General features: G+C 48.3%; 42 non-coding genes across 42 annotated transcripts; all 42 read right to left on the bottom strand.

Annotated features, from left to right (window-relative positions):
* Positions 1-193: 193 nt before the first annotated feature.
* Trnat-agu (transfer RNA threonine (anticodon AGU)) lies at positions 194-265 on the bottom strand. The gene has a single exon. It is a non-coding gene; the product is annotated as a tRNA-Thr (tRNA).
* Positions 266-586: 321 nt separating this feature from the next.
* Positions 587-659, bottom strand: Trnak-cuu (transfer RNA lysine (anticodon CUU)). The gene has a single exon. It is a non-coding gene; the product is annotated as a tRNA-Lys (tRNA).
* Positions 660-1,099: 440 nt separating this feature from the next.
* On the bottom strand, positions 1,100-1,172 carry Trnar-ucg (transfer RNA arginine (anticodon UCG)). Its single transcript has one exon. It is a non-coding gene; the product is annotated as a tRNA-Arg (tRNA).
* Positions 1,173-2,606: 1,434 nt separating this feature from the next.
* On the bottom strand, positions 2,607-2,678 carry Trnat-agu (transfer RNA threonine (anticodon AGU)). Its single transcript has one exon. It is a non-coding gene; the product is annotated as a tRNA-Thr (tRNA).
* A 321-nt stretch (positions 2,679-2,999) lies between these two features.
* Positions 3,000-3,072, bottom strand: Trnak-cuu (transfer RNA lysine (anticodon CUU)). The gene has a single exon. It is a non-coding gene; the product is annotated as a tRNA-Lys (tRNA).
* A 440-nt stretch (positions 3,073-3,512) lies between these two features.
* On the bottom strand, positions 3,513-3,585 carry Trnar-ucg (transfer RNA arginine (anticodon UCG)). The gene has a single exon. It is a non-coding gene; the product is annotated as a tRNA-Arg (tRNA).
* A 569-nt stretch (positions 3,586-4,154) lies between these two features.
* Trnat-agu (transfer RNA threonine (anticodon AGU)) lies at positions 4,155-4,226 on the bottom strand. Its single transcript has one exon. It is a non-coding gene; the product is annotated as a tRNA-Thr (tRNA).
* Positions 4,227-4,547: 321 nt separating this feature from the next.
* Trnak-cuu (transfer RNA lysine (anticodon CUU)) lies at positions 4,548-4,620 on the bottom strand. The gene has a single exon. It is a non-coding gene; the product is annotated as a tRNA-Lys (tRNA).
* Positions 4,621-5,060: 440 nt separating this feature from the next.
* Trnar-ucg (transfer RNA arginine (anticodon UCG)) lies at positions 5,061-5,133 on the bottom strand. Its single transcript has one exon. It is a non-coding gene; the product is annotated as a tRNA-Arg (tRNA).
* A 1,435-nt stretch (positions 5,134-6,568) lies between these two features.
* Trnat-agu (transfer RNA threonine (anticodon AGU)) lies at positions 6,569-6,640 on the bottom strand. Its single transcript has one exon. It is a non-coding gene; the product is annotated as a tRNA-Thr (tRNA).
* A 321-nt stretch (positions 6,641-6,961) lies between these two features.
* Positions 6,962-7,034, bottom strand: Trnak-cuu (transfer RNA lysine (anticodon CUU)). The gene has a single exon. It is a non-coding gene; the product is annotated as a tRNA-Lys (tRNA).
* Positions 7,035-7,474: 440 nt separating this feature from the next.
* Trnaq-uug (transfer RNA glutamine (anticodon UUG)) lies at positions 7,475-7,547 on the bottom strand. Its single transcript has one exon. It is a non-coding gene; the product is annotated as a tRNA-Gln (tRNA).
* A 560-nt stretch (positions 7,548-8,107) lies between these two features.
* Positions 8,108-8,179, bottom strand: Trnat-agu (transfer RNA threonine (anticodon AGU)). The gene has a single exon. It is a non-coding gene; the product is annotated as a tRNA-Thr (tRNA).
* Positions 8,180-8,500: 321 nt separating this feature from the next.
* Positions 8,501-8,573, bottom strand: Trnak-cuu (transfer RNA lysine (anticodon CUU)). Its single transcript has one exon. It is a non-coding gene; the product is annotated as a tRNA-Lys (tRNA).
* A 440-nt stretch (positions 8,574-9,013) lies between these two features.
* Trnar-ucg (transfer RNA arginine (anticodon UCG)) lies at positions 9,014-9,086 on the bottom strand. The gene has a single exon. It is a non-coding gene; the product is annotated as a tRNA-Arg (tRNA).
* A 563-nt stretch (positions 9,087-9,649) lies between these two features.
* Trnat-agu (transfer RNA threonine (anticodon AGU)) lies at positions 9,650-9,721 on the bottom strand. The gene has a single exon. It is a non-coding gene; the product is annotated as a tRNA-Thr (tRNA).
* Positions 9,722-10,042: 321 nt separating this feature from the next.
* Trnak-cuu (transfer RNA lysine (anticodon CUU)) lies at positions 10,043-10,115 on the bottom strand. The gene has a single exon. It is a non-coding gene; the product is annotated as a tRNA-Lys (tRNA).
* A 440-nt stretch (positions 10,116-10,555) lies between these two features.
* On the bottom strand, positions 10,556-10,628 carry Trnar-ucg (transfer RNA arginine (anticodon UCG)). The gene has a single exon. It is a non-coding gene; the product is annotated as a tRNA-Arg (tRNA).
* A 584-nt stretch (positions 10,629-11,212) lies between these two features.
* Positions 11,213-11,284, bottom strand: Trnat-agu (transfer RNA threonine (anticodon AGU)). Its single transcript has one exon. It is a non-coding gene; the product is annotated as a tRNA-Thr (tRNA).
* A 321-nt stretch (positions 11,285-11,605) lies between these two features.
* On the bottom strand, positions 11,606-11,678 carry Trnak-cuu (transfer RNA lysine (anticodon CUU)). Its single transcript has one exon. It is a non-coding gene; the product is annotated as a tRNA-Lys (tRNA).
* A 440-nt stretch (positions 11,679-12,118) lies between these two features.
* Positions 12,119-12,191, bottom strand: Trnar-ucg (transfer RNA arginine (anticodon UCG)). Its single transcript has one exon. It is a non-coding gene; the product is annotated as a tRNA-Arg (tRNA).
* Positions 12,192-12,757: 566 nt separating this feature from the next.
* Positions 12,758-12,829, bottom strand: Trnat-agu (transfer RNA threonine (anticodon AGU)). The gene has a single exon. It is a non-coding gene; the product is annotated as a tRNA-Thr (tRNA).
* A 321-nt stretch (positions 12,830-13,150) lies between these two features.
* Positions 13,151-13,223, bottom strand: Trnak-cuu (transfer RNA lysine (anticodon CUU)). Its single transcript has one exon. It is a non-coding gene; the product is annotated as a tRNA-Lys (tRNA).
* Positions 13,224-13,663: 440 nt separating this feature from the next.
* Trnar-ucg (transfer RNA arginine (anticodon UCG)) lies at positions 13,664-13,736 on the bottom strand. The gene has a single exon. It is a non-coding gene; the product is annotated as a tRNA-Arg (tRNA).
* Positions 13,737-14,305: 569 nt separating this feature from the next.
* On the bottom strand, positions 14,306-14,377 carry Trnat-agu (transfer RNA threonine (anticodon AGU)). Its single transcript has one exon. It is a non-coding gene; the product is annotated as a tRNA-Thr (tRNA).
* Positions 14,378-14,698: 321 nt separating this feature from the next.
* On the bottom strand, positions 14,699-14,771 carry Trnak-cuu (transfer RNA lysine (anticodon CUU)). The gene has a single exon. It is a non-coding gene; the product is annotated as a tRNA-Lys (tRNA).
* A 440-nt stretch (positions 14,772-15,211) lies between these two features.
* On the bottom strand, positions 15,212-15,284 carry Trnar-ucg (transfer RNA arginine (anticodon UCG)). The gene has a single exon. It is a non-coding gene; the product is annotated as a tRNA-Arg (tRNA).
* Positions 15,285-15,844: 560 nt separating this feature from the next.
* On the bottom strand, positions 15,845-15,916 carry Trnat-agu (transfer RNA threonine (anticodon AGU)). The gene has a single exon. It is a non-coding gene; the product is annotated as a tRNA-Thr (tRNA).
* A 321-nt stretch (positions 15,917-16,237) lies between these two features.
* Positions 16,238-16,310, bottom strand: Trnak-cuu (transfer RNA lysine (anticodon CUU)). Its single transcript has one exon. It is a non-coding gene; the product is annotated as a tRNA-Lys (tRNA).
* A 440-nt stretch (positions 16,311-16,750) lies between these two features.
* On the bottom strand, positions 16,751-16,823 carry Trnar-ucg (transfer RNA arginine (anticodon UCG)). The gene has a single exon. It is a non-coding gene; the product is annotated as a tRNA-Arg (tRNA).
* A 548-nt stretch (positions 16,824-17,371) lies between these two features.
* Trnat-agu (transfer RNA threonine (anticodon AGU)) lies at positions 17,372-17,443 on the bottom strand. The gene has a single exon. It is a non-coding gene; the product is annotated as a tRNA-Thr (tRNA).
* Positions 17,444-17,764: 321 nt separating this feature from the next.
* Positions 17,765-17,837, bottom strand: Trnak-cuu (transfer RNA lysine (anticodon CUU)). Its single transcript has one exon. It is a non-coding gene; the product is annotated as a tRNA-Lys (tRNA).
* Positions 17,838-18,277: 440 nt separating this feature from the next.
* Positions 18,278-18,350, bottom strand: Trnar-ucg (transfer RNA arginine (anticodon UCG)). Its single transcript has one exon. It is a non-coding gene; the product is annotated as a tRNA-Arg (tRNA).
* A 554-nt stretch (positions 18,351-18,904) lies between these two features.
* On the bottom strand, positions 18,905-18,976 carry Trnat-agu (transfer RNA threonine (anticodon AGU)). The gene has a single exon. It is a non-coding gene; the product is annotated as a tRNA-Thr (tRNA).
* Positions 18,977-19,297: 321 nt separating this feature from the next.
* Trnak-cuu (transfer RNA lysine (anticodon CUU)) lies at positions 19,298-19,370 on the bottom strand. Its single transcript has one exon. It is a non-coding gene; the product is annotated as a tRNA-Lys (tRNA).
* Positions 19,371-19,810: 440 nt separating this feature from the next.
* Trnar-ucg (transfer RNA arginine (anticodon UCG)) lies at positions 19,811-19,883 on the bottom strand. Its single transcript has one exon. It is a non-coding gene; the product is annotated as a tRNA-Arg (tRNA).
* Positions 19,884-20,437: 554 nt separating this feature from the next.
* Trnat-agu (transfer RNA threonine (anticodon AGU)) lies at positions 20,438-20,509 on the bottom strand. The gene has a single exon. It is a non-coding gene; the product is annotated as a tRNA-Thr (tRNA).
* Positions 20,510-20,830: 321 nt separating this feature from the next.
* Trnak-cuu (transfer RNA lysine (anticodon CUU)) lies at positions 20,831-20,903 on the bottom strand. The gene has a single exon. It is a non-coding gene; the product is annotated as a tRNA-Lys (tRNA).
* Positions 20,904-21,343: 440 nt separating this feature from the next.
* On the bottom strand, positions 21,344-21,416 carry Trnar-ucg (transfer RNA arginine (anticodon UCG)). The gene has a single exon. It is a non-coding gene; the product is annotated as a tRNA-Arg (tRNA).
* A 566-nt stretch (positions 21,417-21,982) lies between these two features.
* Trnat-agu (transfer RNA threonine (anticodon AGU)) lies at positions 21,983-22,054 on the bottom strand. Its single transcript has one exon. It is a non-coding gene; the product is annotated as a tRNA-Thr (tRNA).
* Positions 22,055-22,375: 321 nt separating this feature from the next.
* On the bottom strand, positions 22,376-22,448 carry Trnak-cuu (transfer RNA lysine (anticodon CUU)). Its single transcript has one exon. It is a non-coding gene; the product is annotated as a tRNA-Lys (tRNA).
* Positions 22,449-22,888: 440 nt separating this feature from the next.
* Positions 22,889-22,961, bottom strand: Trnar-ucg (transfer RNA arginine (anticodon UCG)). The gene has a single exon. It is a non-coding gene; the product is annotated as a tRNA-Arg (tRNA).
* Positions 22,962-23,065: the final 104 nt, after the last annotated feature.

The following is a 23,065-nucleotide window of genomic DNA, read 5'->3' as shown; positions in this document are numbered from 1 at the left end:
ACTAAGTATTTCACGTCGGCATTCTCCGGAGACTGCCAAAAGCTGCAGATTCTGGTGCCCACTTTAATAGCACCATTCACACTATTCATTTGCGAGAGCATTTCTTAAATACCGCACCCATTCATAATTTTTTTTATCCTTGACCGCTTTTTTCGAAAGGGCCACGGTGGGAGGGGCTGTTACAAAATTCATTTGCCTCCTGTGAGGATCGAACTCACGACCTCTGGTTTACTAGACCAGCGCTCTGCCACTGAGCTAAGGAGGCGCCTCCTAGCGCCCTTTTCGGGTACTTTGTTCTTACAGAGTAGTGAATCGGAGCCCTTCAGCTCGAAACGCACCGCATGAGCGACCATTATTTGCATTTAGTTAGCACAGCTGCTGCTTTCCTACACATCTCACACTATATCGATGTACAACTAAAATTCCAAAACAACACATTTATTTCATTTCAGAGTCACTTTCAGCTTCAAATACCGTTCCTCTGATATTCATACGAAGCTAGGCATCGTCGTAACCCGTTACGTTCATTACGCAAGGCTCACGAGAGGGGCGCATGTTGGATCCGCGTAGACACAAAATTTTGCGCCGCCCAGCGTGGGGCTCGAACCCACGACCCTGAGATTAAGAATCTCATGCTCTACCGACTGAGCTAGCCGGGCTGCACGCAACGCGTTACGAGCCATACAATACTGATTTGACCTGCGACCATCTATTGAAGATTCTTTTGACTACAACTTATTTCCTGCTGCCACAAATCAGCTACAATCCTATTCAATGAAAAATTGTCTCCGAAAGGCATCAAATCTGCTTGAAATGATACGTGGCTATCAGCACCATTATTCAACACACATGCTCGACAGTGCGCAGACGCCTGTGGCGTAGCCCTTGGCTCCTGAATCAGATGCAGTAGTTCCAACAAAAACTCTCCTGAACGGCACTGTGCCGAAAACTTCGCTACAGATCACCCTTGTCTTGCTTGTGCTTCTGGTAGACGCCGGTTTTGCAGCCAGGAAGCGGACAGCAGCAACTTCCAACTAGTTTTAGAGTACTCAAACAACACAGTAAAACAGCATGCATATTTTGCAGAACAGGAAAAACTCGACCGTGACAGGATTCGAACCTGCAATCCTCGGATCCGAAGTCCGACGCCTTATCCATTAGGCCACACGGTCACTGGTGCAGTATACTTCTCCACACACACTTCATTTCCGCCATTTGTACACTTGGCAGAATGAATTTCCCATCTTTGACGCAGTTCTCCATCTCAAATTTCAGTACTAAAAGTACGACGCTACTTCTTGCTGTGTCCCATCGCAAGTTACATTCAAGCCCTTATGACGCTGATCAAACAAGAGGTGGCAAATCAGCTTCAATCGCTTAGTGCCATCTCAGTCGCTTGCGGAAGGTACCTCACCCTATGTGATACAATGGCGAGTTGTCGCTATTACCAAAGCGGCGGCGGCGGCGCCGACGACGACGACGACGACGACGACGACGACGACCACAATCGCGAGTGTCTTTATCAGGGGTAGAAAATACATGACAAGAACTAAGTATTTCACGTCGGCATTCTCCGGAGACTGCCAAAAGCTGCAGTTTTTTTTTTTTTTTTTTACTTTATTGTCATTTTAATGCCTATACAATAAGCAGGCTGGCAGCAGCACACTACGCTGCTCTTCAGCCAAATGAGACAGAAGCACAAAAAACAGGAGAAAAACAGAAAAGTCACAAAATGGTGGGCGATAAAATAGGAGACACAGAGAGACAAACACGGAGCCGTTCACACTTGACGATAAACCACACTGCAAACTGTTGAGACGACGCACAGACACTGAAGAAGACGATGGCACTGGTGAACAACGGAGCGTGACGGGAAACACTGAACACGAAACACGACGGCACACACAAGACACTGATGGCGGCGATCTCCGGCGCGCGAAAGTCCACGGAGCGTGTGCGAGTCCGGGGACCTGCCAAGAGCGGAACAGGGGGGGAGGTGGGGGGAGAGGGGAGAATAAGATGCCAACGGCGGGGGAGACGGGGGCAAGAGGGCGAGGGACAGGGGAGGGGGGGCCCGGGGGAGAAGGGGAGAGAAAAGGAGGAGGGAGGGAAAAAGGGAGAGAAGGGAGGGAGGGTGCCCGGAGGAGCAAGCACGGGAGGAGGGCGGGAGGATCAAAGTTGGTAGGAGGGGTAAATGGAGGGGAGGAGGGCATCATCAGGGAGGGGGAGCTGGCGGAAGCCACCTTGGGAGAGGGTGAGGAGGGTGGAGAGATGGAGACCGGGTGGGACATGAGAGTACAGGCGCGGCAGCGGGCGGGGGTGGGAGAGGATCGGGGAGACGAGCGGGTGGGGAGGATCGAGTTTACGGGAGGTGTAGAGGATTCGTATCCTTTCGAGGAAGAGGAGGAGGTGAGGGAAGGGGATAAGATCATACAGGATCCGCGTGGGGGAAAAGCTGCAGATTCTGGTGCCCACTTTAATAGCACCATTCACACTATTCATTTGCGAGAGCATTTCTTAAATACCGCACCCATTCATAATTTTTTTTATCCTTGACCGCTTTTTTCGAAAGGGCCACGGTGGGAGGGGCTGTTACAAAATTCATTTGCCTCCTGTGAGGATCGAACTCACGACCTCTGGTTTACTAGACCAGCGCTCTGCCACTGAGCTAAGGAGGCGCCTCCTAGCGCCTTTTTCGGGTACTTTGTTCTTACAGAGTAGTGAATCGGAGCCCTTCAGCTCGAAACGCACCGCATGAGCGACCATTATTTGCATTTAGTTAGCACAGCTGCTGCTTTCCTACACATCTCACACTATATCGATGTACAACTAAAATTCCAAAACAACACATTTATTTCATTTCAGAGTCACTTTCAGCTTCAAATACCGTTCCTCTGATATTCATACGAAGCTAGGCATCGTCGTAACCCGTTACGTTCATTACGCAAGGCTCACGAGAGGGGCGCATGTTGGATCCGCGTAGACACAAAATTTTGCGCCGCCCAGCGTGGGGCTCGAACCCACGACCCTGAGATTAAGAGTCTCATGCTCAACCGACTGAGCTAGCCGGGCTGCACGCAACGCGTTACGAGCCATACATTACTGATTTGACCTGCGACCATCTATTGAAGATTCTTTTGACTACAACTTATTTCCTGCTGCCACAAATCAGCTACAATCCTATTCAATGAAAAATTGTCTCCGAAAGGCATCAAATCTGCTTGAAATGATACGTGGCTATCAGCACCATTAGTCAACACACATGCTCGACAGTGCGCAGACGCCTGTGGCGTAGCCCTTGGCTCCTGAATCAGATGCAGTAGTTCCAACAAAAACTCTCCTGAACGGCACTGTGCCGAAAACTTCGCTACAGATCACCCTTGTCTTGCTTGTGCTTCTGGTAGACGCCGGTTTTGCAGCCAGGAAGCGGACAGCAGCAACTTCCAACTAGTTTTAGAGTACTCAAACAACACAGTAAAACAGCATGCATCTTTTGCAGAACAGGAAAATCTCGACCGTGACAGGATTCGAACCTGCAATATTCGGATCCGAAGTCCGACGCCTTATCCATTAGGCCACACGGTCACTGGTGCAGTATACTTCTCCACACACACTTCATTTTCGCCATTTGTACACTTGGCAGAATGAATTTCCCATCTTTGACGCAGTTCTCCATCTCAAATTTCAGTACTAAAAGTACGACGCTACTTCTTGCTGTGTCCCATCGCAAGTTACATTCAAGCCCTTATGACGCTGATCAAACAAGAGGTGGCAAATCAGCTTCAATCGCTTAGTGCCATCTCAGTCGCTTGCAGAAGGTACCTCACCCTATGTGATACAATGGCAAGTTGTCGCTATTACCAAAGCGGCGGCGGCGGCGCCGCCGACGACGACGACGACGACGACGACGACGACCACAATCGCGAGGGTCTTTATCAGGGGTAGAAAATACATCACAAGAACTAAGTATTTCACGTCGGCATTCTCCGGAGACTGCCAAAAGCTGCAGATTCTGGTGCCCACTTTAATAGCACCATTCACACTATTCATTTGCGAGAGCATTTCTTAAATACCGCACCCATTCATAATTTTTTTTATCCTTGACCGCTTTTTTCGAAAGGGCCACGGTGGGAGGGGCTGTTACAAAATTCATTTGCCTCCTGTGAGGATCGAACTCACGACCTCTGGTTTACTAGACCAGCGCTCTGCCACTGAGCTAAGGAGGCGCCTCCTAGCGCCCTTTTCGGGTACTTTGTTCTTACAGAGTAGTGAATCGGAGCCCTTCAGCTCGAAACGCACCGCATGAGCGACCATTATTTGCATTTAGTTAGCACAGCTGCTGCTTTCCTACACATCTCACACTATATCGATGTACAACTAAAAATCCAAAACAACACATTTATTTCATTTCAGAGTCACTTTCAGCTTCAAATACCGTTCCTCTGATATTCATACGAAGCTAGGCATCGTCGTAACCCGTTACGTTCATTACGCAAGGCTCACGAGAGGGGCGCATGTTGGATCCGCGTAGACACAAAATTTTGCGCTGCCCAGCGTGGGGCTCGAACCCACGACCCTGAGATTAAGAATCTCATGCTCTACCGACTGAGCTAGCCGGGCTGCACGCAACGCGTTACGAGCCATACAATACTGATTTGACCTGCGACCATCTATTGAAGATTCTTTTGACTACAACTTATTTCCTGCTGCCACAAATCAGCTACAATCCTATTCAATGAAAAATTGTCTCCGAAAGGCATCAAATCTGCTTGAAATGATACGTGGCTATCAGCACCATTATTCAACACACATGCTCGACAGTGCGCAGACGCCTGTGGCGTAGCCCTTGGCTCCTGAATCAGATGCAGTAGTTCCAACAAAAACTCTCCTGAACGGCACTGTGCCGAAAACTTCGCTACAGATCACCCTTGTCTTGCTTGTGCTTCTGGTAGACGCCGGTTTTGCAGCCAGGAAGCGGACAGCAGCAACTTCCAACTAGTTTTAGAGTACTCAAACAACACAGTAAAACAGCATGCATCTTTTGCAGAACAGGAAAAACTCGACCGTGACAGGATTCGAACCTGCAATATTCGGATCCGAAGTCCGACGCCTTATCCATTAGGCCACACGGTCACTGGTGCAGTATACTTCTCCACACACACTTCATTTCCGCCATTTGTACACTTGGCAGAATGAATTTCCCATCTTTGACGCAGTTCTCCATCTCAAATTTCAGTACTAAAAGTACGACGCTACTTCTTGCTGTGTCCCATCGCAAGTTACATTCAAGCCCTTATGACGCTGATCAAACAAGAGGTGGCAAATCAGCTTCAATCGCTTAGTGCCATCTCAGTCGCTTGCAGAAGGTACCTCACCCTATGTGATACAATGGCGAGTTGTCGCTATTACCAAAGCGGCGGCGGCGGCGCCGACGACGACGACGACGACGACGACGACGACGACCACAATCGCGAGTGTCTTTATCAGGGGTAGAAAATACATGACAAGAACTAAGTATTTCACGTCGGCATTCTCCGGAGACTGCCAAAAGCTGCAGTTTTTTTTTTTTTTTTTTTACTTTATTGTCATTTTAATGCCTATACAATAAGCAGGCTGGCAGCAGCACACTACGCTGCTCTTCAGCCAAATGAGACAGAAGCACAAAAAACAGGAGAAAAACAGAAAAGTCACAAAATGGTGGGCGATAAAATAGGAGACACAGAGAGACAAACACGGAGCCGTTCACACTTGACGATAAACCACACTGCAAACTGTTGAGACGACGCACAGACACTGAAGAAGACGATGGCACTGGTGAACAACGGAGCGTGACGGGAAACACTGAACACGAAACACGACGGCACACACAAGACACTGATGGCGGCGATCTCCGGCGCGCGAAAGTCCACGGAGCGTGTGCGAGTCCGGGGACCTGCCAAGAGCGGAACAGGGGGGGAGGTGGGGGGAGAGGGGAGAATAAGATGCCAACGGCGGGGGAGACGGGGGCAAGAGGGCGAGGGACAGGGGAGGGGGGGCCCGGGGGAGAAGGGGAGAGAAAAGGAGGAGGGAGGGAAAAAGGGAGAGAAGGGAGGGAGGGTGCCCGGAGGAGCAAGCACGGGAGGAGGGCGGGAGGATCAAAGTTGGTAGGAGGGGTAAATGGAGGGGAGGAGGGCATCATCAGGGAGGGGGAGCTGGCGGAAGCCACCTTGGGAGAGGGTAAGGAGGGTGGAGAGATGGAGACCGGGTGGGACATGAGAGTACAGGCGCGGCAGCGGGCGGGGGTGGGAGAGGATCGGGGAGACGAGCGGGTGGGGAGGATCGAGTTTACGGGAGGTGTAGAGGATTCGTATCCTTTCGAGGAAGAGGAGGAGGTGAGGGAAGGGGATAAGATCATACAGGATCCGCGTGGGGGAAAAGCTGCAGATTCTGGTGCCCACTTTAATAGCACCATTCACACTATTCATTTGCGAGAGCATTTCTTAAATACCGCACCCATTCATAATTTTTTTTATCCTTGACCGCTTTTTTCGAAAGGGCCACGGTGGGAGGGGCTGTTACAAAATTCATTTGCCTCCTGTGAGGATCGAACTCACGACCTCTGGTTTACTAGACCAGCGCTCTGCCACTGAGCTAAGGAGGCGCCTCCTAGCGCCCTTTTCGGGTACTTTGTTCTTACAGAGTAGTGAATCGGAGCCCTTCAGCTCGAAACGCACCGCATGAGCGACCATTATTTGCATTTAGTTAGCACAGCTGCTGCTTTCCTACACATCTCACACTATATCGATGTACAACTAAAATTCCAAAACAACACATTTATTTCATTTCAGAGTCACTTTCAGCTTCAAATACCGTTCCTCTGATATTCATACGAAGCTAGGCATCGTCGTAACCCGTTACGTTCATTACGCAAGGCTCACGAGAGGGGCGCATGTTGGATCCGCGTAGACACAAAATTTTGCGCCGCCCAGCGTGGGGCTCGAACCCACGACCCTGAGATTAAGAGTCTCATGCTCAACCGACTGAGCTAGCCGGGCTGCACGCAACGCGTTACGAGCCATACATTACTGATTTGACCTGCGACCATCTATTGAAGATTCTTTTGACTACAACTTATTTCCTGCTGCCACAAATCAGCTACAATCCTATTCAATGAAAAATTGTCTCCGAAAGGCATCAAATCTGCTTGAAATGATACGTGGCTATCAGCACCATTAGTCAACACACATGCTCGACAGTGCGCAGACGCCTGTGGCGTAGCCCTTGGCTCCTGAATCAGATGCAGTAGTTCCAACAAAAACTCTCCTGAACGGCACTGTGCCGAAAACTTCGCTACAGATCACCCTTGTCTTGCTTGTGCTTCTGGTAGACGCCGGTTTTGCAGCCAGGAAGCGGACAGCAGCAACTTCCAACTAGTTTTAGAGTACTCAAACAACACAGTAAAACAGCATGCATCTTTTGCAGAACAGGAAAATCTCGACCGTGACAGGATTCGAACCTGCAATATTCGGATCCAAAGTCCGACGCCTTATCCATTAGGCCACACGGTCACTGGTGCAGTATACTTCTCCACACACACTTCATTTTCGCCATTTGTACACTTGGCAGAATGAATTTCCCATCTTTGACGCAGTTCTCCATCTCAAATTTCAGTACTAAAAGTACGACGCTACTTCTTGCTGTGTCCCATCGCAAGTTACATTCAAGCCCTTATGACGCTGATCAAACAAGAGGTGGCAAATCAGCTTCAATCGCTTAGTGCCATCTCAGTCGCTTGCAGAAGGTACCTCACCCTATGTGATACAATGGCGAGTTGTCGCTATTACCAAAGCGGCGGCGGCGGCGCCGACGACGACGACGACGACGACGACCACACTCGCGAGGGTCTTTATCAGGGGTATAAAATACATCACAAGAACTAAGTATTTCACGTCGGCATTCTCCGGAGACTGCCAAAAGCTGCAGATTCTGGTGCCCACTTTAATAGCACCATTCACACTATTCATTTGCGAGAGCATTTCTTAAATACCGCACCCATTCATAATTTTTTTTATCCTTGACCGCTTTTTTCGAAAGGGCCACGGTGGGAGGGGCTGTTACAAAATTCATTTGCCTCCTGTGAGGATCGAACTCACGACCTCTGGTTTACTAGACCAGCGCTCTGCCACTGAGCTAAGGAGGCGCCTCCTAGCGCCCTTTTCGGGTACTTTGTTCTTACAGAGTAGTGAATCGGAGCCCTTCAGCTCGAAACGCACCGCATGAGCGACCATTATTTGCATTTAGTTAGCACAGCTGCTGCTTTCCTACACATCTCACACTATATCGATGTACAACTAAAATTCCAAAACAACACATTTATTTCATTTCAGAGTCACTTTCAGCTTCAAATACCGTTCCTCTGATATTCATACGAAGCTAGGCATCGTCGTAACCCGTTACGTTCATTACGCAAGGCTCACGAGAGGGGCGCATGTTAAATCCGCGTAGACACAAAATTTTGCGCCGCCCAGCGTGGGGCTCGAACCCACGACCCTGAGATTAAGAGTCTCATGCTCTACCGACTAAGCTAGCCGGGCTGCACGCAACGCGTTACGAGCCATACAATACTGATTTGACCTGCGACCATCTATTGAAGATTCTTTTGACTACAACTTATTTCCTGCTGCCACAAATCAGCTACAATCCTATTCAATGAAAAATTGTCTCCGAAAGGCATCAAATCTGCTTGAAATGATACGTGGCTATCAGCACCATTATTCAACACACATGCTCGACAGTGCGCAGACGCCTGTGGCGTAGCCCTTGGCTCCTGAATCAGATGCAGTAGTTCCAACAAAAACTCTCCTGAACGGCACTGTGCCGAAAACTTCGCTACAGATCACCCTTGTCTTGCTTGTGCTTCTGGTAGACGCCAGTTTTGCAGCCAGGAAGCGGACAGCAGCAACTTCCAACTAGTTTTAGAGTACTCAAACAACACAGTAAAACAGCATGCATCTTTTGCAGAACTGGAAAATCTCGACCGTGACAGGATTCGAACCTGCAATATTCGGATCCGAAGTCCGACGCCTTATCCATTAGGCCACACGGTCACTGGTGCAGTATACTTCTCCACACACACTTCATTTTCGCCATTTGTACACTTGGCAGAATGAATTTCCCATCTTTGACGCAGTTCTCCATCTCAAATTTCAGTACTAAAAGTACGACGCTACTTCTTGCTGTGTCCCATCGCAAGTTACATTCAAGCCCTTATGACGCTGATCAAACAAGAGGTGGCAAATCAGCTTCAATCGCTTAGTGCCATCTCAGTCGCTTGCAGAAGGTACCTCACCCTATGTGATACAATGGCGAGTTGTCGCTATTACCAAAGCGGCGGCGGCGGCGCCGACGACGACGACGATGACGACGACGACCACAATCGCGAGGGTCTTTATCAGGGGTAGAAAATACATGACAAGAACTAAGTATTTCACGTCGGCATTCTCCGGAGACTGCCAAAAGCTGCAGATTCTGGTGCCCACTTTAATAGCACCATTCACACTATTCATTTGCGAGAGCATTTCTTAAATACCGCACCCATTCATAATTTTTTTTATCCTTGACCGCTTTTTTCGAAACGGCCACGGTGGGAGGGGCTGTTACAAAATTCATTTGCCTCCTGTGAGGATCGAACTCACGACCTCTGGTTTACTAGACCAGCGCTCTGCCACTGAGCTAAGGAGGCGCCTCCTAGCGCCCTTTTCGGGTACTTTGTTCTTACAGAGTAGTGAATCGGAGCCCTTCAGCTCGAAACGCACCGCATGAGCGACCATTATTTGCATTTAGTTAGCACAGCTGCTGCTTTCCTACACATCTCACACTATATCGATGTACAACTAAAATTCCAAAACAACACATTTATTTCATTTCAGAGTCACTTTCAGCTTCAAATACCGTTCCTCTGATATTCATACGAAGCTAGGCATCGTCGTAACCCGTTACGTTCATTACGCAAGGCTCACGAGAGGGGCGCATGTTGGATCCGCGTAGACACAAAATTTTGCGCCGCCCAGCGTGGGGCTCGAACACACGACCCTGAGATTAAGAGTCTCATGCTCAACCGACTGAGCTAGCCGGGCTGCACGCAACGCGTTACGAGCCATACAATACTGATTTGACCTGCGACCATCTATTGAAGATTCTTTTGACTACAACTTATTTCCTGCTGCCACAAATCAGCTACAATCCTATTCAATGAAAAATTGTCTCCGAAAGGCATCAAATCTGCTTGAAATGATACGTGGCTATCAGCACCATTATTCAACACACATGCTCGACAGTGCGCAGACGCCTGTGGCGTAGCCCTTGGCTCCTGAATCAGATGCAGTAGTTCCAACAAAAACTCTCCTGAACGGCACTGTGCCGAAAACTTCGCTACAGATCACCCTTGTCTTGCTTGTGCTTCTGGTAGACGCCAGTTTTGCAGCCAGGAAGCGGACAGCAGCAACTTCCAACTAGTTTTAGAGTACTCAAACAACACAGTAAAACAGCATGCATCTTTTGCAGAACTGGAAAATCTCGACCGTGACAGGATTCGAACCTGCAATATTCGGATCCGAAGTCCGACGCCTTATCCATTAGGCCACACGGTCACTGGTGCAGTATACTTCTCCACACACACTTCATTTTCGCCATTTGTACACTTGGCAGAATGAATTTCCCATCTTTGACGCAGTTCTCCATCTCAAATTTCAGTACTAAAAGTACGACGCTACTTCTTGCTGTGTCCCATCGCAAGTTACATTCAAGCCCTTATGACGCTGATCAAACAAGAGGTGGCAAATCAGCTTCAATCGCTTAGTGCCATCTCAGTCGCTTGCAGAAGGTACCTCACCCTATGTGATACAATGGCGAGTTGTCGCTATTACCAAAGCGGCGGCGGCGGCGCCGACGACGACGACGATGACGACGATGACGACGACGACGACGACGACGACGACAATCGCGAGGGTCTTTATCAGGGGTAGAAAATACATCACAAGAACTAAGTATTTCACGTCGGCATTCTCCGGAGACTGCCAAAAGCTGCAGATTCTGGTGCCCACTTTAATAGCACCATTCACACTATTCATTTGCGAGAGCATTTCTTAAATACCGCACCCATTCATAATTTTTTTTATCCTTGACCGCTTTTTTCGAAAGGGCCACGGTGGGAGGGGCTGTTACAAAATTCATTTGCCTCCTGTGAGGATCGAACTCACGACCTCTGGTTTACTAGACCAGCGCTCTGCCACTGATCTAAGGAGGCGCCTCCTAGCGCCCTTTTCGGGTACTTTTATCTTACAGAGTAGTGAATCGGAGCCCTTCAGCTCGAAACGCACCGCATGAGCGACCATTATTTGCATTTAGTTAGCACAGCTGCTGCTTTCCTACACATCTCACACTATATCGATGTACAACTAAAATTCCAAAACAACACATTTATTTCATTTCAGAGTCACTTTCAGCTTCAAATACCGTTCCTCTGATATTCATACGAAGCTAGGCATCGTCGTAACCCGTTACGTTCATTACGCAAGGCTCACGAGAGGGGCGCATGTTGGATCCGCGTAGACACAAAATTTTGCGCCGCCCAGCGTGGGGCTCGAACCCACGACCCTGAGATTAAGAGTCTCATGCTCTACCGACTGAGCTAGCCGGGCTGCACGCAACGCGTTACGAGCCATACAATACTGATTTGACCTGCGACCATCTATTGAAGATTCTTTTGACTACAACTTATTTCCTGCTGCCACAAATCAGCTACAATCCTATTCAATGAAAAATTGTCTCCGAAAGGCATCAAATCTGCTTGAAATGATACGTGGCTATCAGCACCATTATTCAACACACATGCTCGACAGTGCGCAGACGCCTGTGGCGTAGCCCTTGGCTCCTGAATCAGATGCAGTAGTTCCAACAAAAACTCTCCTGAACGGCACTGTGCCGAAAACTTCGCTACAGATCACCCTTGTCTTGCTTGTGCTTCTGGTAGACGCCGGTTTTGCAGCCAGGAAGCGGACAGCAGCAACTTCCAACTAGTTTTAGAGTACTCAAACAACACAGTAAAACAGCATGCATCTTTTGCAGAACAGGAAAAACTCGACCGTGACAGGATTCGAACCTGCAATCTTCGGATCCGAAGTCCGACGCCTTATCCATTAGGCCACACGGTCACTGGTGCAGTATACTTCTCCACACACACTTCATTTCCGCCATTTGTACACTTGGCAGAATGAATTTCCCATCTTTGACGCAGTTCTCCATCTCAAATTTCAGTACTAAAAGTACGACGCTACTTCTTGCTGTGTCCCATCGCAAGTTACATTCAAGCCCTTATGACGCTGATCAAACAAGAGGTGGCAAATCAGCTTCAATCGCTTAGTGCCATCTCAGTCGCTTGCAGAAGGTACCTCACCCTATGTGATACAATGGCGAGTTGTCGCTATTACCAAAGCGGCGGCGGCGGCGCCGACGACGACGACGACGACGACGACGACGACCACAATCGCGAGGGTCTTTATCAGGGGTAGAAAATACATGACAAGAACTAAGTATTTCACGTCGGCATTCTCCGGAGACTGCCAAAAGCTGCAGATTCTGGTGCCCACTTTAATAGCACCATTCACACTATTCATTTGCGAGAGCATTTCTTAAATACCGCACCCATTCATAATTTTTTTTATCCTTGACCGCTTTTTTCGAAACGGCCACGGTGGGAGGGGCTGTTACAAAATTCATTTGCCTCCTGTGAGGATCGAACTCACGACCTCTGGTTTACTAGACCAGCGCTCTGCCACTGAGCTAAGGAGGCGCCTCCTAGCGCCCTTTTCGGGTACTTTGTTCTTACAGAGTAGTGAATCGGAGCCCTTCAGCTCGAAACGCACCGCATGAGCGACCATTATTTGCATTTAGTTAGCACAGCTGCTGCTTTCCTACACATCTCACACTATATCGATGTACAACTAAAATTCCAAAACAACACATTTATTTCATTTCAGAGTCACTTTCAGCTTCAAATACCGTTCCTCTGATATTCATACGAAGCTAGGCATCGTCGTAACCCGTTACGTTCATTACGCAAGGCTCACGAGAGGGGCGCATGTTGGATCCGCGTAGACACAAAATTTTGCGCCGCCCAGCGTGGGGCTCGAACACACGACCCTGAGATTAAGAGTCTCATGCTCAACCGACTGAGCTAGCCGGGCTGCACGCAACGCGTTACGAGCCATACAATACTGATTTGACCTGCGACCATCTATTGAAGATTCTTTTGACTACAACTTATTTCCTGCTGCCACAAATCAGCTACAATCCTATTCAATGAAAAATTGTCTCCGAAAGGCATCAAATCTGCTTGAAATGATACGTGGCTATCAGCACCATTATTCAACACACATGCTCGACAGTGCGCAGACGCCTGTGGCGTAGCCCTTGGCTCCTGAATCAGATGCAGTAGTTCCAACAAAAACTCTCCTGAACGGCACTGTGCCGAAAACTTCGCTACAGATCACCCTTGTCTTGCTTGTGCTTCTGGTAGACGCCGGTTTTGCAGCCAGGAAGCGGACAGCAGCAACTTCCAACTAGTTTTAGAGTACTCAAACAACACAGTAAAACAGCATGCATCTTTTGCAGAACAGGAAAATCTCGACCGTGACAGGATTCGAACCTGCAATATTCGGATCCGAAGTCCGACGCCTTATCCATTAGGCCACACGGTCACTGGTGCAGTATACTTCTCCACACACACTTCATTTTCGCCATTTGTACACTTGGCAGAATGAATTTCCCATCTTTGACGCAGTTCTCCATCTCAAATTTCAGTACTAAAAGTACGACGCTACTTCTTGCTGTGTCCCATCGCAAGTTACATTCAAGCCCTTATGACGCTGATCAAACAAGAGGTGGCAAATCAGCTTCAATCGCTTAGTGCCATCTCAGTCGCTTGCAGAAGGTACCTCACCCTATGTGATACAATGGCGAGTTGTCGCTATTACCAAAGCGGCGGCGGCGGCGCCGACGACGACGACGACGACGACGACGACGACGACAACAATCGCGAGGGTCTTTATCAGGGGTAGAAAATACATCACAAGAACTAAGTATTTCACGTCGGCATTCTCCGGAGACTGCCAAAAGCTGCAGATTCTGGTGCCCACTTTAATAGCACCATTCACACTATTCATTTGCGAGAGCATTTCTTAAATACCGCACCCATTCATAATTTTTTTTATCCTTGACCGCTTTTTTCGAAAGGGCCACGGTGGGAGGGGCTGTTACAAAATTCATTTGCCTCCTGTGAGGATCGAACTCACGACCTCTGGTTTACTAGACCAGCGCTCTGCCACTGAGCTAAGGAGGCGCCTCCTAGCGCCCTTTTCGGGTACTTTGTTCTTACAGAGTAGTGAATCGGAGCCCTTCAGCTCGAAACGCACCGCATGAGCGACCATTATTTGCATTTAGTTAGCACAGCTGCTGCTTTCCTACACATCTCACACTATATCGATGTACAACTAAAATTCCAAAACAACACATTTATTTCATTTCAGAGTCACTTTCAGCTTCAAATACCGTTCCTCTGATATTCATACGAAGCTAGGCATCGTCGTAACCCGTTACGTTCATTACGCAAGGCTCACGAGAGGGGCGCATGTTGGATCCGCGTAGACACAAAATTTTGCGCCGCCCAGCGTGGGGCTCGAACCCACGACCCTGAGATTAAGAGTCTCATGCTCTACCGACTGAGCTAGCCGGGCTGCACGCAACGCGTTACGAGCCATACAATACTGATTTGACCTGCGACCATCTATTGAAGATTCTTTTGACTACAACTTATTTCCTGCTGCCACAAATCAGCTACAATCCTATTCAATGAAAAATTGTCTCCGAAAGGCATCAAATCTGCTTGAAATGATACGTGGCTATCAGCACCATTATTCAACACACATGCTCGACAGTGCGCAGACGCCTGTGGCGTAGCCCTTGGCTCCTGAATCAGATGCAGTAGTTCCAACAAAAACTCTCCTGAACGGCACTGTGCCGAAAACTTCGCTACAGATCACCCTTGTCTTGCTTGTGCTTCTGGTAGACGCCGGTTTTGCAGCCAGGAAGCGGACAGCAGCAACTTCCAACTAGTTTTAGAGTACTCAAACAACACAGTAAAACAGCATGCATCTTTTGCAGAACAGGAAAAACTCGACCGTGACAGGATTCGAACCTGCAATCTTCGGATCCGAAGTCCGACGCCTTATCCATTAGGCCACACGGTCACTGGTGCAGTATACTTCTCCACACACACTTCATTTCCGCCATTTGTACACTTGGCAGAATGAATTTCCCATCTTTGACGCAGTTCTCCATCTCAAATTTCAGTACTAAAAGTACGACGCTACTTCTTGCTGTGTCCCATCGCAAGTTACATTCAAGCCCTTATGACGCTGATCAAACAAGAGGTGGCAGATCAGCTTCAATCGCTTAGTGCCATCTCAGTCGCTTGCAGAAGGTACCTCACCCTATGTGATACAATGGCGAGTTGTCGCCATTACCAAAGCGGCGGCGGCGGCGCCGCCGCCGACGACGACGACGACGACAACAATCGCGAGGGTCTTTATCAGGGGTAGAAAATACATCACAAGAACTAAGTATTTCACGTCGGCATTCTCCGGAGACTGCCAAAAGCTGCAGATTCTGGTGCCCACTTTAATAGCACCATTCACACTATTCATTTGCGAGAGCATTTCTTAAATACCGCACCCATTCATAATTTTTTTTATCCTTGACCGCTTTTTTCGAAAGGGCCACGGTGGGAGGGGCTGTTACAAAATTCATTTGCCTCCTGTGAGGATCGAACTCACGACCTCTGGTTTACTAGACCAGCTCTCAGCCACTGAGCTAAGGAGGCGCCTCCTAGCGCCTTTTTCGGGTACTTTGTTCTTACGGAGTAGTGAATCGGAGCCCTTCAGCTCGAAACGCACCGCATGAGCGACCATTATTTGCATTTAGTTAGCACAGCTGCTGCTTTCCTACACATCTCACACTATATCGATGTACAACTAAAATTCCAAAACAACACATTTATTTCATTTCAGAGTCACTTTCAGCTTCAAATACCGTTCCTCTGATATTCATACGAAGCTAGGCATCGTCGTAACCCGTTACGTTCATTACGCAAGGCTCACGAGAGGGGCGCATGTTGGATCCGCGTAGACACAAAATTTTGCGCCGCCCAGCGTGGGGCTCGAACCCACGACCCTGAGATTAAGAGTCTCATGCTCTACCGACTGAGCTAGCCGGGCTGCACGCAACGCGTTACGAGCCATACAATACTGATTTGACCTGCGACCATCTATTGAAGATTCTTTTGACTACAACTTATTTCCTGCTGCCACAAATCAGCTACAATCCTATTCAATGAAAAATTGTCTCCGAAAGGCATCAAATCTGCTTGAAATGATACGTGGCTATCAGCACCATTATTCAACACACATGCTCGACAGTGCGCAGACGCCTGTGGCGTAGCCCTTGGCTCCTGAATCAGATGCAGTAGTTCCAACAAAAACTCTCCTGAACGGCACTGTGCCGAAAACTTCGCTACAGATCACCCTTGTCTTGCTTGTGCTTCTGGTAGACGCCGGTTTTGCAGCCAGGAAGCGGACAGCAGCAACTTCCAACTAGTTTTAGAGTACTCAAACAACACAGTAAAACAGCATGCATCTTTTGCAGAACAGGAAAAACTCGACCGTGACAGGATTCGAACCTGCAATCTTCGGATCCGAAGTCCGACGCCTTATCCATTAGGCCACACGGTCACTGGTGCAGTATACTTCTCCACACACACTTCATTTTCGCCATTTGTACACTTGGCAGAATGAATTTCCCATCTTTGACGCAGTTCTCCATCTCAAATTTCAGTACTAAAAGTACGACGCTACTTCTTGCTGTGTCCCATCGCAAGTTACATTCAAGCCCTTATGACGCTGATCAAACAAGAGGTGGCAAATCAGCTTCAATCGCTTAGTGCCATCTCAGTCGCTTGCAGAAGGTACCTCACCCTATGTGATACAATGGCGAGTTGTCGCTATTACCAAAGCGGCGGCGGCGGCGCCGACGACGACGACGACAATCGCGAGGGTCATTATCAGGGGTAGAAAATACATCACAAGAACTAAGTATTTCACGTCGGCATTCTCCGGAGACTGCCAAGAGCTGCAGATTCTGGTGCCCACTTTAATAGCACCATTCACACTATTCATTTGCGAGAGCATTTCTTAAATACCGCACCCATTCATAATTTTTTTTATCCTTGACCGCTTTTTTCGAAAGGGCCACGGTGGGAGGGGCTGTTACAAAATTCATTTGCCTCCTGTGAGGATCGAACTCACGACCTCTGGTTTACTAGACCAGCGCTCTGCCACTGAGCTAAGGAGGCGCCTCCTAGCGCCCTTTTCGGGTACTTTGTTCTTACAGAGTAGTGAATCGGAGCCCTTCAGCTCGAAACGCACCGCATGAGCGACCATTATTTGCATTTAGTTAGCACAGCTGCTGCTTTCCTACACATCTCACACTATATCGATGTACAACTAAAATTCCAAAACAACACATTTATTTCATTTCAGAGTCACTTTCAGCTTCAAATACCGTTCCTCTGATATTCATACGAAGCTAGGCATCGTCGTAACCCGTTACGTTCATTACGCAAGGCTCACGAGAGGGGCGCATGTTGGATCCGCGTAGACACAAAATTTTGCGCCGCCCAGCGTGGGGCTCGAACCCACGACCCTGAGATTAAGAGTCTCATGCTCTACCGACTGAGCTAGCCGGGCTGCACGCAATGCGTTACGAGCCATACAATACTGATTTGACCTGCGACCATCTATTGAAGATTCTTTTGACTACAACTTATTTCCTGCTGCCACAAATCAGCTACAATCCTATTCAATGAAAAATTGTCTCCGAAAGGCATCAAATCTGCTTGAAATGATACGTGGCTATCAGCACCATTATTCAACACACATGCTCGACAGTGCGCAGACGCCTGTGGCGTAGCCCTTGGCTCCTGAATCAGATGCAGTAGTTCCAACAAAAACTCTCCTGAACGGCACTGTGCCGAAAACTTCGCTACAGATCACCCTTGTCTTGCTTGTGCTTCTGGTAGACGCCGGTTTTGCAGCCAGGAAGCGGACAGCAGCAACTTCCAACTAGTTTTAGAGTACTCAAACAACACAGTAAAACAGCATGCATCTTTTGCAGAACAGGAAAAACTCGACCGTGACAGGATTCGAACCTGCAATCTTCGGATCCGAAGTCCGACGCCTTATCCATTAGGCCACACGGTCACTGGTGCAGTATACTTCTCCACACACACTTCATTTTCGCCATTTGTACACTTGGCAGAATGAATTTCCCATCTTTGACGCAGTTCTCCATCTCAAATTTCAGTACTAAAAGTACGACGCTACTTCTTGCTGTGTCCCATCGCAAGTTACATTCAAGCCCTTATGACGCTGATCAAACAAGAGGTGGCAAATCAGCTTCAATCGCTTAGTGCCATCTCAGTCGCTTGCAGAAGGTACCTCACCCTATGTGATACAATGGCGAGTTGTCGCTATTACCAAAGCGGCGGCGGCGGCGCCGACGACGACGACGACGACGACAATCGCGAGGGTCATTATCAGGGGTAGAAAATACATCACAAGAACTAAGTATTTCACGTCGGCATTCTCCGGAGACTGCCAAAAGCTGCAGATTCTGGTGCCCACTTTAATAGCACCATTCACACTATTCATTTGCGAGAGCATTTCTTAAATACCGCACCCATTCATAATTTTTTTTATCCTTGACCGCTTTTTTCGAAAGGGCCACGGTGGGAGGGGCTGTTACAAAATTCATTTGCCTCCTGTGAGGATCGAACTCACGACCTCTGGTTTACTAAACCAGCGCTCTGCCACTGAGCTAAGGAGGCGCCTCCTAGCGCCCTTTTCGGGTACTTTGTTCTTACAGAGTAGTGAATCGGAGCCCTTCAGCTCGAAACGCACCGCATGAGCGACCATTATTTGCATTTAGTTAGCACAGCTGCTGCTTTCCTACACATCTCACACTATATCGATGTACAACTAAAATTCCAAAACAACACATTTATTTCATTTCAGAGTCACTTTCAGCTTCAAATACCGTTCCTCTGATATTCATACGAAGCTAGGCATCGTCGTAACCCGTTACGTTCATTACGCAAGGCTCACGAGAGGGGCGCATGTTGGATCCGCGTAGACACAAAATTTTGCGCCGCCCAGCGTGGGGCTCGAACCCACGACCCTGAGATTAAGAGTCTCATGCTCTACCGACTGAGCTAGCCGGGCTGCACGCAATGCGTTACGAGCCATACAATACTGATTTGACCTGCGACCATCTATTGAAGATTCTTTTGACTACAACTTATTTCCTGCTGCCACAAATCAGCTACAATCCTATTCAATGAAAAATTGTCTCCGAAAGGCATCAAATCTGCTTGAAATGATACGTGGCTATCAGCACCATTATTCAACACACATGCTCGACAGTGCGCAGACGCCTGTGGCGTAGCCCTTGGCTCCTGAATCAGATGCAGTAGTTCCAACAAAAACTCTCCTGAACGGCACTGTGCCGAAAACTTCGCTACAGATCACCCTTGTCTTGCTTGTGCTTCTGGTAGACGCCGGTTTTGCAGCCAGGAAGCGGACAGCAGCAACTTCCAACTAGTTTTAGAGTACTCAAACAACACAGTAAAACAGCATGCATCTTTTGCAGAACAGGAAAAACTCGACCGTGACAGGATTCGAACCTGCAATCTTCGGATCCGAAGTCCGACGCCTTATCCATTAGGCCACACGGTCACTGGTGCAGTATACTTCTCCACACACACTTCATTTTCGCCATTTGTACACTTGGCAGAATGAATTTCCCATCTTTGACGCAGTTCTCCATCTCAAATTTCAGTACTAAAAGTACGACGCTACTTCTTGCTGTGTCCCATCGCAAGTTACATTCAAGCCCTTATGACGCTGATCAAACAAGAGGTGGCAAATCAGCTTCAATCGCTTAGTGCCATCTCAGTCGCTTGCAGAAGGTACCTCACCCTATGTGATACAATGGCGAGTTGTCGCTATTACCAAAGCGGCGGCGGCGGCGCCGACGACGACGACGACGACGACAATCGCGAGGGTCATTATCAGGGGTAGAAAATACATCACAAGAACTAAGTATTTCACGTCGGCATTCTCCGGAGACTGCCAAAAGCTGCAGATTCTGGTGCCCACTTTAATAGCACCATTCACACTATTCATTTGCGAGAGCATTTCTTAAATACCGCACCCATTCATAATTTTTTTTATCCTTGACCGCTTTTTTCGAAAGGGCCACGGTGGGAGGGGCTGTTACAAAATTCATTTGCCTCCTGTGAGGATCGAACTCACGACCTCTGGTTTACTAAACCAGCGCTCTGCCACTGAGCTAAGGAGGCGCCTCCTAGCGCCCTTTTCGGGTACTTTGTTCTTACAGAGTAGTGAATCGGAGCCCTTCAGCTCGAAACGCACCGCATGAGCGACCATTATTTGCATTTAGTTAGCACAGCTGCTGCTTTCCTACACATCTCACACTATATCGATGTACAACTAAAATTCCAAAACAACACATTTATTTCATTTCAGAGTCACTTTCAGCTTCAAATACCGTTCCTCTGATATTCATACGAAGCTAGGCATCGTCGTAACCCGTTACGTTCATTACGCAAGGCTCACGAGAGGGGCGCATGTTGGATCCGCGTAGACACAAAATTTTGCGCCGCCCAGCGTGGGGCTCGAACCCACGACCCTGAGATTAAGAGTCTCATGCTCTACCGACTGAGCTAGCCGGGCTGCACGCAATGCGTTACGAGCCATACAATACTGATTTGACCTGCGACCATCTATTGAAGATTCTTTTGACTACAACTTATTTCCTGCTGCCACAAATCAGCTACAATCCTATTCAATGAAAAATTGTCTCCGAAAGGCATCAAATCTGCTTGAAATGATACGTGGCTATCAGCACCATTATTCAACACACATGCTCGACAGTGCGCAGACGCCTGTGGCGTAGCCCTTGGCTCCTGAATCAGATGCAGTAGTTCCAACAAAAACTCTCCTGAACGGCACTGTGCCGAAAACTTCGCTACAGATCACCCTTGTCTTGCTTGTGCTTCTGGTAGACGCCGGTTTTGCAGCCAGGAAGCGGACAGCAGCAACTTCCAACTAGTTTTAGAGTACTCAAACAACACAGTAAAACAGCATGCATCTTTTGCAGAACAGGAAAAACTCGACCGTGACAGGATTCGAACCTGCAATCTTCGGATCCGAAGTCCGACGCCTTATCCATTAGGCCACACGGTCACTGGTGCAGTATACTTCTCCACACACACTTCATTTTCGCCATTTGTACACTTGGCAGAATGAATTTCCCATCTTTGACGCAGTTCTCCATCTCAAATTTCAGTACTAAAAGTACGACGCTACTTCTTGCTGTGTCCCATCGCAAGTTACATTCAAGCCCTTATGACGCTGATCAAACAAGAGGTGGCAAATCAGCTTCAATCGCTTAGTGCCATCTCAGTCGCTTGCAGAAGGTACCTCACCCTATGTGATACAATGGCGAGTTGTCGCTATTACCAAAGCGGCGGCGGCGGCGCCGACGACGACGACGACGACGACGACGACGACGACAATCGCGAGGGTCTTTATCAGGGGTAGAAAATACATCACAAGAACTAAGTATTTCACGTCGGCATTCTCCGCAGACTGCCAAAAGCTGCAGATTCTTGTGCCCACTTTAATAGCACCATTCACACTATTCATTTGCGAGAGCATTTCTTAAATACCGCACCCATTCATAATTTTTTTTATCCTTGACCGCTTTTTTCGAAAGGGCCACGGTGGGAGGGGCTGTTACAAAATTCATTTGCCTCCTGTGAGGATCGAACTCACGACCTCTGGTTTACTAGACCAGCGCTCTGCCACTGAGCTAAGGAGGCGCCTCCTAGCGGCCTTTTCGGGTACTTTGTTCTTACAGAGTAGTGAATCGGAGCCCTTCAGCTCGAAACGCACCGCATGAGCGACCATTATTTGCATTTAGTTAGCACAGCTGCTGCTTTCCTACACATCTCACACTATATCGATGTACAACTAAAATTCCAAAACAACACATTTATTTCATTTCAGAGTCACTTTCAGCTTCAAATACCGTTCCTCTGATATTCATACGAAGCTAGGCATCGTCGTAACCCGTTACGTTCATTACGCAAGGCTCACGAGAGGGGCGCATGTTGGATCCGCGTAGACACAAAATTTTGCGCCGCCCAGCGTGGGGCTCGAACCCACGACCCTGAGATTAAGAGTCTCATGCTCTACCGACTGAGCTAGCCGGGCTGCACGCAATGCGTTACGAGCCATACAATACTGATTTGACCTGCGACCATCTATTGAAGATTCTTTTGACTACAACTTATTTCCTGCTGCCACAAATCAGCTACAATCCTATTCAATGAAAAATTGTCTCCGAAAGGCATCAAATCTGCTTGAAATGATACGTGGCTATCAGCACCATTATTCAACACACATGCTCGACAGTGCGCAGACGCCTGTGGCGTAGCCCTTGGCTCCTGAATCAGATGCAGTAGTTCCAACAAAAACTCTCCTGAACGGCACTGTGCCGAAAACTTCGCTACAGATCACCCTTGTCTTGCTTGTGCTTCTGGTAGACGCCGGTTTTGCAGCCAGGAAGCGGACAGCAGCAACTTCCAACTAGTTTTAGAGTACTCAAACAACACAGTAAAACAGCATGCATCTTTTGCAGAACAGGAAAAACTCGACCGTGACAGGATTCGAACCTGCAATCTTCGGATCCGAAGTCCGACGCCTTATCCATTAGGCCACACGGTCACTGGTGCAGTATACTTCTCCACACACACTTCATTTTCGCCATTTGTACACTTGGCAGAATGAATTTCCCATCTTTGACGCAGTTCTCCATCTCAAATTTCAGT

The sequence above is a fragment of the Schistocerca cancellata genome, unplaced genomic scaffold (genome assembly GCF_023864275.1).
Source record: "Schistocerca cancellata isolate TAMUIC-IGC-003103 unplaced genomic scaffold, iqSchCanc2.1 HiC_scaffold_316, whole genome shotgun sequence".
Taxonomy (NCBI): domain Eukaryota; kingdom Metazoa; phylum Arthropoda; class Insecta; order Orthoptera; family Acrididae; genus Schistocerca; species Schistocerca cancellata.
This window is presented reverse-complemented; position numbering and strand designations above follow the sequence as displayed.